The following is a 17,124-nucleotide window of genomic DNA, read 5'->3' on the forward strand; positions in this document are numbered from 1 at the left end:
TCCTTAAAAAACTGGAAGTAGAACTGCCTTATGATCCAGCAATCCCACTGCTGGGCATACACACTGAGGAAACCAGAAGGGAAAGAGACACGTGTACCCCAATGTTCATCGCAGCACTGTTTATAATAGCCAGGACATGGAAGCAACCTAGATGCCCATCAGCAGATGAATGGATAAGAAAGCTGTGGTACATATACACAATGGAGTATTACTCAGCCATTCAAAAGAATACATTTGAATCAGTTCTAATGAGATGGATGAAATTGGAACCTATTATACAGAGTGAAGTAAGCCAGAAAGAAAAACACCAATACAGTATACTAACGCATATATATGGAACTTAGAAAGATGGTAACAATAACCCTGTGTACGAGACAGCAAAAGAGACACTGATGTATAGATCAGTCTTATGGACTCTGTGGGAGAGGGAGAGGGTGGGGAGATTTGGGAGAATAGCATTGAAACATGTATAATATCATGTATGAAACGAGTCACCAGTCCAGGTTCGATGCACGATACTGGATGCCTGGGGCTGGTGCACTGGGACGACTCAGAGGGAGGGTATGGGGAGGGAGGAGGGAGGAGGGTTCAGGATGGGGAACACAGATATACCTGTGGCAAATTCATTTTGATATTTGGCAAAATTAATACAATATTGTAAAGTTTAAAAATAAAATAAAATTTAAAAAAAAGAAAAAAAAGATATAATAATTAAAATGTACAAATAAATAAATAAATAAAAGGCCTCCTGTCTTCTAAAAGAAGAAAAAAAAAAAGAGCAAACAGTTTTTCATAGTACTCTTTTTTTCATCCCTCAAAGTCTACAGAATTCATATCCATAACCCATATTTTACTTCTGATATTAGTAATTTGTCTTCCCTCTTTTCACAGTCTGAATTATTAGTTTTGTTAGTATTTCCAAAGAATCATGTTGTACTTTTACTGATTTTTTTTCTATTGATTTCCTGTTTTCAATTTTATTGGTTTTTTAGTTCTTATTTCTTTTCTCTTGCTTATTTGGATTTAATTTTCTCTTCATTTCCTCAGATGGAAACTTAGATTATTGTTTTCATATAACTATTCTTTTGTTATGTATGCATTCAATGTAAATTTCCCTCTAAGCACGCCCTTTCACTGTAGCCCACAAATTTGGTAAGTTGTACAATAAAATGTTTCTTATTTTATTTTCCTGTGTTAGTTTTACAGTTATATATTCTTGACTCTTATATTTGACATTGTTCTAGAAATTGAAACATATATTCTAAAAAATCAGTAGAATCTTTGACCTTCCTCTCAAATACCCCAAGGAACTGAGGGTCTTTTAAATCCATTTGGTTGCAGACTCCAGCCTAAATGCAATTGCCATCATGTATTTTAAACCCCACTGTTTTATGCATTTATTTAGATTTTCCCATATATTTATTCCTTTGTTCCTCACCATCTTTTCCTGCATCTCTGACTATTCATTGGTGATATTTTCCTTCTCCTGAAAAAACATGCCTTAGTAGTTCCTTCAATGTGCATTTCTAGGTAGCAAATTTTGTTACTGTGCTGTTTTCAATTATGTTTTTCTTTCACCATAATTCTTTAAGGATATTTTAAACTCTGTATAGAATCCTACTTTATCAGCTGTTTTCTTTCAGTAGGTTTAACCTTCCATCCTACTGCCTTCTGGCTTCCATCAGTGCTGTTGAGGTCATTGCTCTCTCTAATTATTATTTGAAGATAAAATCCACTTACCTCAGACAGTCCTCAGAATGGGAGAAAGTAATACCAAATGAAAAAACCTACAAAGAATTAGTCTCCAAAATATACAAGCAGCTCATGTAGCTCAATACCAGAAAAATAAACAATCATATCAAAAAGTGGGCAAAAGACCTAAAATGACATTTCTGCAAAGAAGACATACACATGGCTAATAAACACATGAAAACATGCTCAACATCACTTACTATTCAGTTCAGTTCAGTTCAGTTGCTCAGTCGTGTCTGACTCTGCGACCCCATGAATCACAGCATGCCAGGCCTCCCTGTCCATCACCAGCTCCCAGAGTTCACTCAGACTCACGTCCATCGAGTCAGTGATGCCATCCAGCCATCTCATCCCCTCTCATCCCCTTTTCCTCTTGCCCCCAATCCCTCCCAGCATCAGAGTCTTTTCCAATGAGTCAACTCTTCCCATGAGGTAGCCAAAATACTGGAGTTTCAGCTTTAGCATCAGTCCTTCCAAAGAAATCCCAGGGCTGATCTCCTTCAGAATGGACTGGTTGGATCTCCTTGCAGTCCAAGGGACTCTCAAGAGTCTTCTCCAACACCACAGTTCAAAAGCATCAATTCTTTGGCGCTCAGCCTTCTTCACAGTCCAACTCTCACATCCATACATGACCACTGGAAAAACCATAGCCTTGACTAGACAAACCTTTGTTGGCAAACTAATGTCTCTGCTTTTCAATATGCTATCTAGGTTGGTCATAACTTTCCTTCCAAGGAGTAAGCATCTTTTAATTTCATGGCTGCAGCCACCATCTGCAGTGATTTTGGAGCCCCCCAAAATAAAGTCTGACACTGTTTCCCCATCTATTTCCCATGAAGTGATGGGACCAGATGCCATGATCTTCATTTTCTGAATGTTGAGTTTTAAGCCAATTTTTTCATTCTCCTCTTTCACCTTCATCAAGAGGCTTTTTAGTTCTTCTTCACTTTCTGCCATAAGGGTAGTGTCATCTGCATATCTGAGGTTATTGACATTTCTCCCGGCAATCTTGATTCCAGCTTGTGTTTCTTCCAGTCCAGCATTTTTCATGATGTACTCTGCATATAAGTTAATTCCTTGAGACTTCAAAGAATTTGTCTTAAAAATTTAGATATTTTAGAAAACTCAGTTGGAAAAGTTGTTCTCTCTTCTAATTATGTTTTGGCTGCACTGGGTCCTTATTGCTGTGTGCAGGCTTTCTCTATTTGCAGTAAGTGGGGGCTACTCTAGTTGCAGTGCGCATATGCACACTGCATAATCTCATCCACATCCTGTCTTCACTTCCTTTGCATATATACCCAGGGCTTCTCATTGTTATGGCTTCTTTTATTGTGGAGCACAGCCCGTAGGGCACATGGGTTTTAGTAGTTGCAGCACATGGGCTCAGTAGTTGTGGCTTGTGGGCTCTAAGCACAGGCGCAGGTGTTGTGGTGCACAGGCTTAGTTGCTCTGTGGCATGTGGGATCTTCCTGGACCAGGGATCAAACCAGTGTTCCCTACATTGCAAGGTGGATTCCTAACCACTGTCCACCAGAGAAGCCCAAAAAAGCTGTTTTTTGAATTACTGAGTCTGCCATTAAATTTAGATTCAAATTTTAGTGACATTGGTGAAGATGGAAAGCACAAAATCAAAATGACTGTAAGATGACATGACAATTAGAGTGATTCAGTAAAGACAAAAATGAAGGAAAAATCTAAGGGAGAGGTGGTAGGGGATTAAAAAGAATTGAGATTTAGGAGAGATTGAAAAGGATAATTTGAAAGGACATGAAACTACATTCACATTAGGAGGAAGAGGATGCATAGGATTATAATAGTGACATTCAGTAGGACAGGAAATACAATAAGAGAGGAAACCTGAATTATGTGTGAAGTTGAAATGTGTGAAATCTCATCTCATATAATGTGTCAAAGACAAGGTGGTTAAAAACATAACATTGAGTCAACACTGCATATAAGAGCATTTGGTTCTACATACACACATTAAGATGGAATCAGTAGATAAAGAGAATTTGATTATACATATATAGTTTATAATATAAAATATATATATATATAATGATATTAACTAGTGTCAGAGGAAGAGTGAGAAGAGGGTGACAAGTATAAATCAGCTAAGAAGTGCATTTTATTTATTGAGATAAATTAACATATAACCTTGCATAAGTCTAAGGTATACAATGTTCTGATATGATACATTTTTATATCGCCAAATGACCAAGATAGAGTTAGCTAACACCTCTATCTCATCACAGTAGCATTTCTTTATTGTGGTGAGAACAAATAAGATTAAGTCCCTTGGCAACTTTATCATTTATAATACAGTATATTGTTTATAATTGGGGAAGGCAATGGCACCCCACTCTAGTACTCTTGCCTGAAAAATCCCATGGACTGAGGAGCCTGGTAGGCTGTAGTCCATGGGGTCGCTAAGAGTTGGACACAACTGAGCAACTTCACTTTCACTTTTCACTTTCATGCATTGGAGAAGGAAATGGCAACCCACTCCAGTGTTCTTGCCTGGAGAATCCCAGGGACAGGGGAGCCTGGTGGGCTGCCGTTTATGGGGTCACACAGAGTTGGACACAACTGAAGTGACTTAGCATAGCATAGCATACCATTGTTTATAATCACTATGTGTCCTATGTGCTCTGCTTAGTCGCTCAGTTGTGTCCAACTCTTTGCAACCCCATGGACTGTAGCCTGCCAGGCTCCTGTGTCCATAAGGATTCTCCAGGCAAAAATGCTGGAGTGGGTTGCCATGCCCTCTTCCAGGAGATCTTCCCAACCTAGGGATCAAACCCAGGTCTCCTGCATTGCAGGCGGATTCTTTACCATCTGAGCCACCAGGGAAGCCTAGATATCTAGGACTTATTTATCTACTGATGGCACATTTGTACCTTTAAACAGTATCTCCCTAATTCCTACACCTTCCAATCCTGGTAACCACCATACTACTCTGGTTTTACAAGTTTGGCTTTTTTAGATTCCACATGTAAGTGATATGATACAGAATTTCTCTTTCTTGGTCTGACTTATCTCATTTAGCATAATGCACTCAAGGTCCATCCATGTTGTCATACACAAATGGCAGGACTTCCCTCTTTCTTGTGACTATATAATATTCCACTGTGTGTCTGTGTCTGTGCATGCTGTATCACATACACTTTATCCATTAAGCCATGGGCTGACACTTAGGCTGTTTCCATATCTTGGCTATTGTGAATAATGATGCAATAAATATGGAGGTGCATATATCTCTTCAATATCCTGTCTTCACTTCCTTTGCATATATATCCAGGACTGGAATTGCTGGGTAGTATTGTGATCCTATTTTTCACTTTTGAGGAAACTACTATCTTTTCCATAGTGGCTAAACCAAGTTAAATTCTCAGCAACAGTATACAAGGGTTCCCTTTTTATACACCCTCTCTAGCATTTATTATTTGTAGAATATATGATGACGGCCATTATGATTGGCTTGAGGTGATACCTCATTATCATTTTGATTTGCATTTCCCTAACAATTAACAACGTTGAGTGACTTTTCATGTGCCTGTTGGTCATCTGTATGTCTTCTTTGGAGAAACACCTATTTATTCTTTGCCTACTTTTTCCTAATATTCTTTTAATGTAGCTACCCAATTTTCCCAGCATCATTTATTGGAATTTTTTTTCCATTGTTTTCTCACCTCTTTTGTCATAGATTATTGACCATAAGTGTGTAGGTTTATTTCTTGCCTCTCTATTCTATTCCATTGATCTATATGTTTGCTTTTATGTCAATGTCATGCTCTTTTTATTAATGTAGCTTTGTAGTATAGTCTGCATAGGGAACGTGATACATCCAGCTATTTTTTTTCTCCAGTCAGCTTGCAATTGAGTCTTCTGTGGTTCCAAAACAATTTTTAGAATTAATTTGTCCTACTTTTGTGAAAGTATCCTGGGTATTCTGATAGTTATTGTATTAAATCTATAGATTGCTTTGGATAGTATGGACATTTTTAACAACATTAACCCTTCTAATCAAGGAACACAGGATATCTTTCCATTCCTTTTTATCATTTTCAAATTCTTTTATCAGTGTTTATAGTTTTCAGAATATAGGTCTTTCACCTTCTTGGTTAAGTTTATTCCCTGGTATTTCATTCTTTTCAGTATGATCATAAATGGGACTGTTCCCTGAAATTTTTTTCTGATAATTCATTATTAGTGTATAGAAAAGCAACTGATTTCTGCAAATTAGTCACAGAATTCTGCATATTAACATGCAACAGGCTAACTGAGCATCTTTTCTTTCCACAGCCATGGACACAGCAGAATCTAGGCCCAATGAACCCCTGTTTAGAGGCAAAAATAGGCAAGATCTCCAAGAGATGCTCGGAGAAGTAGGACTGGCAGTTGAATACTAGTTGTCAAAGCTGCAGGAACACTTGGGTGTGACTTCTGCCCATGCCTTACAACGCTAGAAGAAAAAGACCTCCAGAAACTGAAATGCCAGGTGCAACATTCCTGGGAGAAAAGGGCCCTGGAGAAACTGCTTAACCTGTCACACTCAAATACTCTTTCAGAGTTACAGGAGTCTTGGGTGGAATCATTAAAGAAAAGGAAGATGGAGGCAGAACAGGCACTGCAGGAACAAAGAGAAATGCTGTCAGAACAGAGGCAACAACAGGAAGAGGCAGTGAGGAAAAAGGAAGCAGTGCTGAGGCAAACAATGGAGATCCCCAAAGAATTCTGGCCATCACCTGAAAACCCCCCAGGAGAAGTCATGGAAGATATGCAGAGACAACTCAAGGTCATGAAGGGGGCACTTTCTCACAGGAAAAATCTTCTAGATAGAGAACTGGTGAGACATGCTTCTGGAGGACTAGCCCTACAGGGAATTTACAAAACCAGTGACCAAAGGTGTCTTATAGGGAAGAAAGAGGAGCTACTCTGCATCCCCACGGAGTTTGTACTCCTTGGCCCTACTCAGGGTACACGGACAGAAATGAAAGAATTTACATCTTCTCAAGAAGAATCCATGTTCACTCAGACTGTAGAGAAGCTGGGCTTCAGTGTAACTGCCTTAGCAAAGGGTGGAGGTTGGGGAATTAGCCTGGAAGCTGGTATGGATCAGAGCATGCATTCAGAATCCAAGAAAATACAACAGTCACATTCTACACACTCTTATTTCTGCTCAACCAAGTTCAGCTATATCCCACTGGCCTCCTGCATCTTTCCCATTGACCAGCTCCAACTTTCCAATGCTGCTCTCCAGGAATTAAAATGCATTGAAGACCTTTTGGGTAAGTCAGAAGACCCAGACAAACTACGCTTGCTGAGGCATAGGGTTGAAGCCTTCTTCCAGAGGTTTGGTTCTCATGCTAACCAGGGCCCTCTGCACCTGGGAGGAATCTACTGGTGGAAAGCCATTTCAGAGGGTTTCCAAAAAGAGCAGCTGGCAGAAGTGAAACAGCAAGCAGCAGAGGCCCTGGATAGTTACATAAGGGGCAGTTCCAGTGGCTTTGGAGTGAACATTGGTACAGGTCTGGATATGTCAGACTCTCATTTGAAAAAAGCCTCTCAGAGAACAAGCTTCCAAAATCTCCAAACCAAAGTCAAATTATCTGTGGCTCAGACAGGTGGCCCACCAGAAGCAAATGGCCTTTCTGACTGGAAAGAAGGTCTAGTTGCCAATAATCAAACCTGGTGTGTCATTGACCGTGGACTTCAGCTGGTACCTGTTTGGGACATTGTCCTCTCTGGCCACAGAAGTGATTTTAAGGATCCTATTAAAGTAGCTAACTGCCTGAAAGACAGCTATACTGATCTGACTGAACTCACTGCCCAGATCCAGGAGGGAGAAGAATTACTGAGTATTAAGAACGAGGCTAGGATTGTCCTAGAGGATGTGAAATCCTGCAAAGTTTTTAATCCTGAAGAACAGCCTGGAAGGCTGAGAAATTGCATGCAAAGATTGAGTCAAAAAACTGAAAGTAATACCATTTGGACTAATATACGCCTCAAAAACTTGGGTCTGAAGAAATCTCTGGTAAACACTGTCAACTTTTGCAAAAAATCTTCCAATTGCAGAACGAAGTATATTAAATCTCAGGTGAGCAGTCTTTTGGATCCTCACATCCATAAAGTAAAAAACTTTCCTCAGGCTCATTCCATTATGCAATGGATATTTCAGTCAGAACCAAAGGAAGACAATGTCCATATCACCCAATTTTCCGAGTTAATTGAAATATTAAAAAAAAAAAAAAAGAATGACCTTAGGGAAGTAATGGCAAACTCTGGATCTACAAAGTTGGTGGAGGAAGCTCAAAGAAAGCTGACTTACAAGGTCAGCTTGTCTCTTGGCTCCTTCTTGAAAAACCTCCAAGAAATGGGGAAGCCAGACACACGCATCTTGCTACTTTTGATAGCATCTGGTGCAGGATATCATGTGGGTGACAATAAATTTCAGTATCCCCTGGGGCATGATGAGTTAGACTTCCTATTGGATAAAATGCAAACTGCGCAAAATAAATACCAAGAGCTCAAAAATATTTGCAACTACAGGGCTCAGGCATTTCTGGTGCTCACAGGTCTGACAGCAACAGTAGGTATCAAAGCTATTTCTCCAGAGGAGAAAACACAACACTTGGCATTGATCAAACAATACATGGGACGATCTTTGACTAAAGAAGTTGTACATGTCCTCACCAATCACGGAGATCATGATTGGGAAAACCAAGAAAAAGACTTAAGACTGCTCATTGATGGGAAATATGAGGCTGCTGTCTCGTCATTGCAAGTGGAGGAGGTGATAAAAGAATTGCAAAGTGTCTTCCATGAAAAGAAAGAGCCCCATGAACCACACGATAATGAAAAGAAAAAGGAGGAAGTCATAGAAAATGGAGCCTTCCAAGATTTACTCCAGCGTCTAGGCCTAGAACACTACTACCCAAGAAAAATGAGCAGAGCTAACTTCCAGCTGATCCACAAGACTGTGTACAACACCCAGCCCTGCTCTGAAAGAGAACTTCACTTCTATTTCCTACAGAAGCTATTGGTGCTGGATTATGGGCTGAGATACCTGATCATCAAACACGAAGAATACACAGAGAACCAAGTCTATTCAAGCACCTCAAATCAAGAAAAGGAGGCTTTTGATCCATATGAAGATCTACCTGAAGAAAGTGCTCATCCTACTGAGCCTTCAGCAGCCACTAATGTCAGACCTTATGTTCACCCTATGGATATTCAGATGGCAATTCTTCACTGTGCAGATGATTTTGCCAGACAATATATTTTGGACAAACTTTCCATTTGTCAGTTTGCTCTCCCCCTTCTCATACCTAATCCTTGCAATGCTCAAATTGAATTCTCTCTCTGGTCTCTCAGTCAAATTCGAAGGAGCTGGCAGCAAGTAGGGAAATCAATAAAAGAGGAGAAGGACAATTACACGAATCAACAGATGTGTCGTGTTTCTGCCCCCATTGTGTCCTTTATTAGAGTTGGAACTGGCTTCTCTGCTTCCAAATCGCAGATCATGACTGTCTTCTCAGTGAACGCAAACATGATGTCTTTTTTCACCGACACTGCAAAGGCAGCAGCAGAGACTGTCTCTTGATGGGAGGAGTGGTGGAAGTCGCCTGGTTCTGTCCTGGGGGGGAAGAGCAGGACAGATTTGACAACTGCTTGACCTTTACGAATCTTCACGGAGATGCAAAGGAATATGAGAAGCAACTCGCCTTTTTGAAGGAAGTCTCTTCCATAATTGTGGTCCTCATGTCAACTTCTGAGGATAATAAAGGAAACCAAAAATTAGTCCATGACATGTGTCAGTCAACAAAACCTTTAATCTTCTTGCTTGATGATAAAGGAAAAATCACAGTCAATGACTCTGGCTCAAGAGTGAGAATTGGGATCAGGAACAGAAATGAGGCAGAACTAATAGGGGAGCTCACAACTACAATCAGACGTTTGCTGGAGCTCTCTAACACTGCACTCAGCTTGGAGAACTGTGCCCAAGTTGCTCACAAGCAAGGAATGCTTATTGATGCAAACCAGAGACATTGCAAGGAAGCCAAAGAAAAGGCAGAGGCTCTAATGACCCTATTGAGAGAAATGGAAATACCTCAGGTCAAGGAAAACTTACTACCTCTTCAGGGAAAACTGTGGCAACTTTGGTGTAAAAAGGACAAAGAACTCTATCATCTGAGAGAAAAGGGGAATCGCAGCATTGAACAACACAAAAGTGAGACTGAGACAGAAAAACAAATGTTAAGACGCAAACAGTTGAGAAAAGCCTTTCCTCTCAATGCTTTAATGCGTTCTGTCCTTGAAATTCTCCAAAATCATTCAGAAACTCACACCAAACTCTACTTCCTCCAATGGCTGAATGTAGCTTTGGACAACCTGACTGCAAGACACTTGGAAAATCTAAATGAGAAGAAAAAGGAATTGATTCAAAAAGAAAACCAAGAGGCCCCAAAGAGTAGCTCTCTGAAAGACTGGCAAAATGACATAGAAGCTATTTCCAGAGAGATTAATGACTGTACCTTGGGAATTGAGCACATTCTCAGAGAAGCTGGCCAGATCTACGAAGCTCTGGAAGAAGCTTCACCCATGAAAGATACCCTATTTCTCTCCCTTCCCCACATTGCTGCAGATCTGATGATATCTGGTGTTCCCATTGAGCTGCTAGATGGGGATGTTTCATATGTGCCCCTGAGGTGGGTGGCAGCTGTTTTTGACAAGCTCTCTGAGAAACTTGGAAACAAGCAGCTCTTTGTTCTCTCTGTCCTTGGCCTGCAGAGTTCAGGGAAGTCCACCCTGCTGAATGCCCTTTTTGGGCTGCAGTTCACTGTCAGTGCTGGGAGGTGTACCCGGGGGGCCTACATGCAGCTTCTGAAAGTGGAGGAGACATTCACAGCTGAACTTGGCTTTGACTTTGTGCTTGTTGTGGACACAGAGGGACTTCGAGCCCCAGAACTCAGCAACAAGTCCCAGAATCATGACAATGAGTTGGCAACCTTTGTCATTGGAATTGGAAACTTGACTCTGATCAATATTATGGGGGAAAATCCATCAGAAATGCAAGATATTCTACAAATAGTTGTCCAAGCTTTTCTGAGGATGAAACAAGTAAAAATCTCTCCCACTTGCCTCTTTGTCCATCAGAATGTGGGGGAAGTTACAGCTAAAGACCAAAATATGGAAGGAAGAAGGCGGCTAAAGCAGACATTGGACAAAATGGCAGCAATAGCAGCTGAGGAAGAGCAGTGCTCCAATGTAAGCTGCTTTAGTGATGTCATTAAGTTTGACGTCAACACCCACGTCTACTACTTTGCTCACCTCTGGGATGGCAATCCCCCAATGGCCCCTCCCAATCCTCGCTACAGCCACAATGTTCAGGAACTAAAAAGCAGAATTCTTGTGACTGCCCAACAGGAATCGAGGGGAAGCATCATGAAGATATCAGATGTAAAATTCCGAGTTCAAGATCTGTGGAGAGCCCTACTGAATGAGAACTTTATTTTCAGTTTCAGGAACACTCAAGAAGTCATGGCCATGAGCAAACTGGAAACCATGTATAACTCCTGGACATGGGAGCTGAGGAGTCATGTGCAGAGATTACAGGACCAGCTGATCAACCAGATTCAGAATGGAAAAATCCAGACACTCAAAACATATACCCTGGAGGCTCCTGTTAGAGAGATATATGAAGCCATCAAGCAAGAACTTGAAAAATATTTTTATGAAGACCCAGATAGTGAAGTGCTGGTTCAGTGGAAAAGAAATTTTGAAAATAAACTAATAACCCTTAAAGAGGAACTAATTTTAGATGTCCAAAGAAAAGCCAAAGAACTTATTAGTTTAAAAAAAAATCAAGAAAAACTGGATAACAAAAAGTCAGGTTATGAAAAGGAATTATTGGAAAAAAGCCGGAATTTGGCTTTTTTGGCTTTTTTGGCTTTTTTCCATCACTAAATGGCACCGAATTGAGCAAGGAAGAGCTCCATGAGAAATTCAACTCAGTTTGGGAAAAATGGGTCTATGATGTGTCCTCAAGTCTCCCTCCAGCCACAGACCCTGAAATTAAAGTGGATTCTGAAAACATCCTTTTGGAATATTTCAAAAAGGAAAAAGACATAGTAAGCATACTGAAGAACTATTCTGGAGAAAAGTTTGAAATCAACTATGATAACCATGTTAAGATGAACAGGAAATCTGGGGAACTCTCTACAATGACAATAGAGAACCAGGATATACACTCCATAAATATGACTACTGACTGCCTTATTTCAAAAGTTAATGAAACTGTTGACAAAATATGTCAGCAAAAGCATGATTACAATCTAACTTATTTCCATGAAATCCTGAGAATAATAGAAGAGGAGGTGAAGTCTGAACCCACTCAGAAAAGATACACATTTACAAGAAAATATGAAATAGACTTATCATTGTGTTCATTCCAAAGAGCATCAGTGAAGTTTAAGGAGATGCACAAGGCATTCAAGAGGGCAAATGATCCTGTACACTATCTGCAATGCAAGAAAGATGATTTCTTCATGAGCTTTAAGATCTCTTGTCAAGGAGCAACTTCAATTAAAATGTTTGTTGATTTTCTGTGGAAGAAACTCACACCTGCTGTCTCCAGCACCATAAGGAAAAACATGGCCCTCAAAATTGCTGGGGACATTCGAACCACCTGCCGGGTATTCAATGAAAACAGAGCTAACCTGGAGAAACACATTCTCATCTCTCTGGCAGAAGAGGAAAATTTTGATAACTACTGCCAGTACCTTCATAATCCAGAATCATTTTTTAAGAATTACATTGAAAACCATGTTAAAAGATATTTGTCTGACACAGGAAGTGAAAAAATAAAGACTTTTGTACAAATGAGTTTAGATGACATCAAGATTGCCATCCTCTCAGCTATACATGCATCTACAGCAATAGCTAAAGATAAAAGCAGCACAGTGTCTGGGTGGTTAGATTTGTTCTGTGATCACCTGGGGAGTACCTTGATCTTCCCACGAAAAGACCTGATAAGCACTGAACACCAGGAGATAAAAGATATTGAGTTTATCAAAGAGGCCATGAGTAAAGCTTTGGATTCTGCAATGAACAGTGAAGAACAGAACTGTTTGTCTAGACTTGTAGAAGAAATGATTCCTGAAATCCAGAAAATGCTCTTTGAACATCTCTGTGGCTGCTGGAAACAGTGTCCCTTCTGTAAAGCAATTTGTACAAACACAATCCCTACCCATGAAGGAGACCACAGTGTTCCCTTCCACCGTCCAAAGGCTCTCAGTGGATGCGGGTGGTATCAAACAGACCATTTTGTCATTGAACACTGTACTAGTCTGGTAGCAAGTGATTGTGATTTTGTTTTGAATGATGGCAGGACAATCCTATATAAGACCTATCGACAAGCAGGAGGGGAATATGCCACATGGAGCATCACCCCAGACACATCCACCCAGCCATACTGAAAATGGTTTGTCTGTCACTTCAGATCAAAGCTAGAAGAAAAACATCACAAAAGATTTATCAATAAAGGTGAAATTCCTGATGCCTGGAACAAAATCACAAAGCAGGATGTGCTTGATGACTTGAAAAAAAATTAATACTCAATGACCAGATAAGAGTTCCAGTATCTAAACCAAGAAGGCACATTACCAGAACAAGCCTAAAATACCAGCCACTCAAAATGAAAACCTTCCTCATATCAATTTTTTTTCAAATGAAACATCTAAAACTAAATCAATCATAGCAAGAGTTGAAGATTTCTTGAGTAAGAACATTATTTTTCTTTGCCTCAATTCCTTCTTCTTTAAAAACAGATAACTGATACATATGAGTACATGATAAAATTGAATAGTCCATTTAATATAACTGCATATTTTATATTATTCTGAATGTTTTTATTTTTAAATATGTAACATTATATAAAGCTTTAAGAAATTCATTTTTATAGAGGGAAATTAAAATCATTGCAGACTGCTACAAAATCTATAGAATAACTATATGAATATTTTTATCAACATACAGTTATTCACTGGAAGTTACAAATTTTTTTCATTTCTAAGTGTATTTTTTTTTACTCTATGAAATTGTGAGGAAGAGTTATTAATGCTTGAATGCAAAAACAATCATAGGAAATTCAAGATTTCCAATTCTCAAATATAATGCCATTTAGAGCTATTTTATTATAGGAATTAAAAAAAAAAAAAAAAAAAACAGAAACTTGGCCAAGATAGAGCCTGCATCAATTCAGGAAACAATATTAAACAAGTATGAAAAATAGAAGTTAAATAACTTTTTCTAATTTAACCATTTTCTCTTCTTCCTGGGCACTTTGGCACTTGCCTGTGCATGTTTTTTTTTTTTTTAAGGTAAAGAAAAAATTCACTGGAGTTTAGGTATTCAGAGCCTAGAGCTCTGTACAAGTCTGAGAAGGACCCGTTTATGGAACAAGATTTATGACCAGGGAAAAAGGGCCATTTTAATTAAGGCTGTGGACCAGATCGGGGCTTCCCTCATAGCTCAATCGGTAAAGAGTCTGCCTGCAATGCAGGAGACCTGGGTTCGATTCCAGGGTCAGGAAGACTCCCTGGAGAAGAAAATAGCAACCCACTCCAGTATTCTTGCCTGGAGAATCCCATAGGCAGCGGAGCCTGGCTAGTACAGTCCATGGGGTCACAAGAGTCAGACACATCTTAGTGACTAAACCATAGTGATAATTCAATAAGAAATGTTTCTGAATATTAAAATGTAAGAAAATGCTTATCTCCAATCAAGCACCTTTGTGTCTTTTCACACTATTTGAGCCATAGAGTCATGATCAGAAATAAAAACGGAGAACATGCTGAAGCCAACCAAAGACCTGAGAAGGGAGGAAATCTCCATTCTGCAAACCTATACGTTCTGAAACAATGACTTATGCTAGGTTCTCAAAGCTGATGATCTGAAGGACTCCTGATGCAAAGGAAAAAGTTACTCATGTCTGACATAGAGCCATTCATTGGCTTCTATTTAAGGGTACACTCTCTACCCCTCCACAGTCTGTATGAAAACATACAGTGCAAAGAAGAACAATCAAAGGACTTGGATCTTCAGAGTGGGGTGATAGGAGCACTCACTCTGCTATCTCTGTGCGCCAAGCATACTCTTCAGTTTCAGGTCAAGTGACCATGTCTCCAGAAGAAATCATGAAACAGAAAAGCTGTATAGAAAGCAGTTGTTTGAATAGATGGATTTTCCTTTTGTTCTTTAATAGTCTCACTGAGAGTTGGAAGAGCCTCCAAATAGAATAAAGTTGAAATAGTGATAAAAACAGAACCCACGCACAATATAGCACCTGTCTCTGACATCACTGCATCCTTGATAACTGTGCAATGTTAACATTTGTTCAATGCTTTTCATATTTGTTCAGTAAGTCCATTAAAACTTTTAACTAAGAAGTATTATAATTAACTTTGATTTTCAGCAAAATTCTTGTGTATAAACAAATAATTTTTTATCAATTCCTCAGGCATTTAAGTAGAGTGATTACTAAATGCAATTCAGAGACAGTGTCAAGAGTTCCCTACAAAATGGCTAGACATAAGTTGGGAATGAGGGTAGATGGAAACATATGAATATGGTTTTCTGTGATAGTCGTGGAGAGTAAAGTGCCATCAAGGTGGGGTCAGGATCAAAGTGTCAATGGGCTAAGGTCAGTAAGAGAGATATTAGGAACACTGGAGTAGAGTGACAGAGTTCATAGGGATGAGAATCCTATAGTCATGAAAAGTGGGAGATGCTGGGCCCAGTGTAGGTCACAGGGATTAGAGATGGCCAGAGTTGTAAGGTCACTGGAGGTAAGGTTCACATGATCAGTACAGTCTCTCAGAGTCACTGAAAATGTGGATCATGGAAACAAAGGAATTAGGGGTCACCACATCAATAGACGTAGGGAATTTCCAGAGTAATTTAAGCAAGAGAGGACAAGTCCTGCAGGAATGGGGCTAGGAGAGTGATGGATTCTAGGACAAGATAAATAACACAAATACGATGTGAGTTGCTTCTCAGGTGGCACCAATGGTGAAGAACTCACTCGCCGATGCAGGAGATAAAAGAGACAGCGAAGTTCAACCCCTAGGCTGGGAAGATCCCCTGGAGAAGGAAATGGCAACCCACTCCAGTATTCTTGCCTGGAAAATTCCATAGACAGAGGAGACTGTTGGGCCACAGTCCATGAGGCTGCAAAGAGTTGGACATGACTGAGCACCAGCACATGCTTTAAAAAAGATGGAAATTTGCACTAAGAAGATTTTCACTTAGGTCTCTAAGTAAATGAAATGTATTATGGACTGTTACAGACTAAATATTTCTGTCATCCTGAAATCCATAGGGATTTAAGATAGACTTATATGTCTTTTAATTTGGAGGAGATATCAAGATTGAAGGCAAAAGGAGAAGAGAGCAGCAGAGGATGAGATGTTTAGATAGCATCACTGAGTTTGAGCAACCTTCAGAAACGGCAATAATGGTAGTTAACATGGAGGCTGGGGCTGCCTGCTCATGGTCACTAGTGTCCTCTACTCCTGAACAAGATGCTGAATTTCTCCAAGGTCCATGGGATACAGATTGGATCCTCTGCCCAACAGTTTTCTCACCCTGCCCACCCCTCCCACTGCCCACTTTAGCAGAGACAACTGGAAATATACTGCCAGAAGCAGGAATGAGGGGAAAGTCAAACAGGTTACCCTGGGATGTCAGCAAAACAGGTCAGCAAACAGTTGAAGACATTAGGGCAGTGAATGAACACAGAATGAATACAGAAGCAAAATGTGTTTTTCTGAACACAGAAGCTTCTAATGAACACAGAAGCAAAAATTCTCAAAAAAAAAAAAAAAATTAGCAAACCAAATTCAAAAATACATTAAAAGGCTCATATACAGTGATCAAGTAGGATTCATCCCAGGATGCTAGGATGGGTCGTTATCCACAAATCCATCAATGTGTTGTGCTGGTAGCTTACACTATCAGGTCATTAAGTGTATGGGCGCATTCTGAAGACTCCACAAAAGCACAACCACAATAAGCCCCTATTGTATATTCAACAACTAAAAGAAAAACCACAAATAGCACCAGCTACCCTTCAGCTCTCATCCCTCAAACCAAATAATGAGAATAGAGGAGGAAAGGAAGTAAAGAAATGAGAAAAAAACAGGCTATGACATACTTACTCCCTACTGTCCTATGAAATTGTAAATCAGGCCTGAACTTGATGGAGGTGGTGAAAGGTGGTCAAGGAGCCAGCTTAGGATTTAATGAGAGATGGAAGTTTTGATAGTAGATAGGACTAAACTTTTTTTTTTTTTTTTATGGTGGCAAAGG

At 39.7% G+C, this 17,124-nt stretch overlaps 1 long non-coding RNA gene and 1 pseudogene across 2 annotated transcripts in view; one reads left to right on the forward strand and one right to left on the reverse strand.

Annotated features, from left to right (window-relative positions):
• The window catches only part of LOC147357875 (interferon-induced very large GTPase 1-like), a 46,667-nt pseudogene extending 31,451 nt beyond the window's left edge, over positions 1–15,216 (forward strand). Inside the window, exon 4 of the transcript XR_015142120.1 lies at positions 6,058–15,216. The product of XR_015142120.1 is annotated as an interferon-induced very large GTPase 1-like (transcript). The remainder of the gene's footprint in view (positions 1–6,057) is intronic.
• Positions 9,208–17,124, reverse strand: part of LOC147357876 (uncharacterized) — a 28,234-nt gene continuing 20,317 nt past the window's right edge. The window contains exons 2-3 of the long non-coding RNA XR_015142121.1: positions 9,480–9,526; positions 9,208–9,391 (exon numbers count right to left, since the gene is read on the reverse strand). This is a non-coding gene — a long non-coding RNA (uncharacterized LOC147357876). The remainder of the gene's footprint in view (positions 9,392–9,479; positions 9,527–17,124) is intronic.

This window comes from Bos grunniens, chromosome 15, assembly GCF_055505025.1.
Source record: "Bos grunniens cultivar Pamir isolate PY7600 chromosome 15, Bosgru_T2T1.0, whole genome shotgun sequence".
In the NCBI taxonomy this organism is placed as follows: Eukaryota; Metazoa; Chordata; class Mammalia; order Artiodactyla; family Bovidae; genus Bos; species Bos grunniens.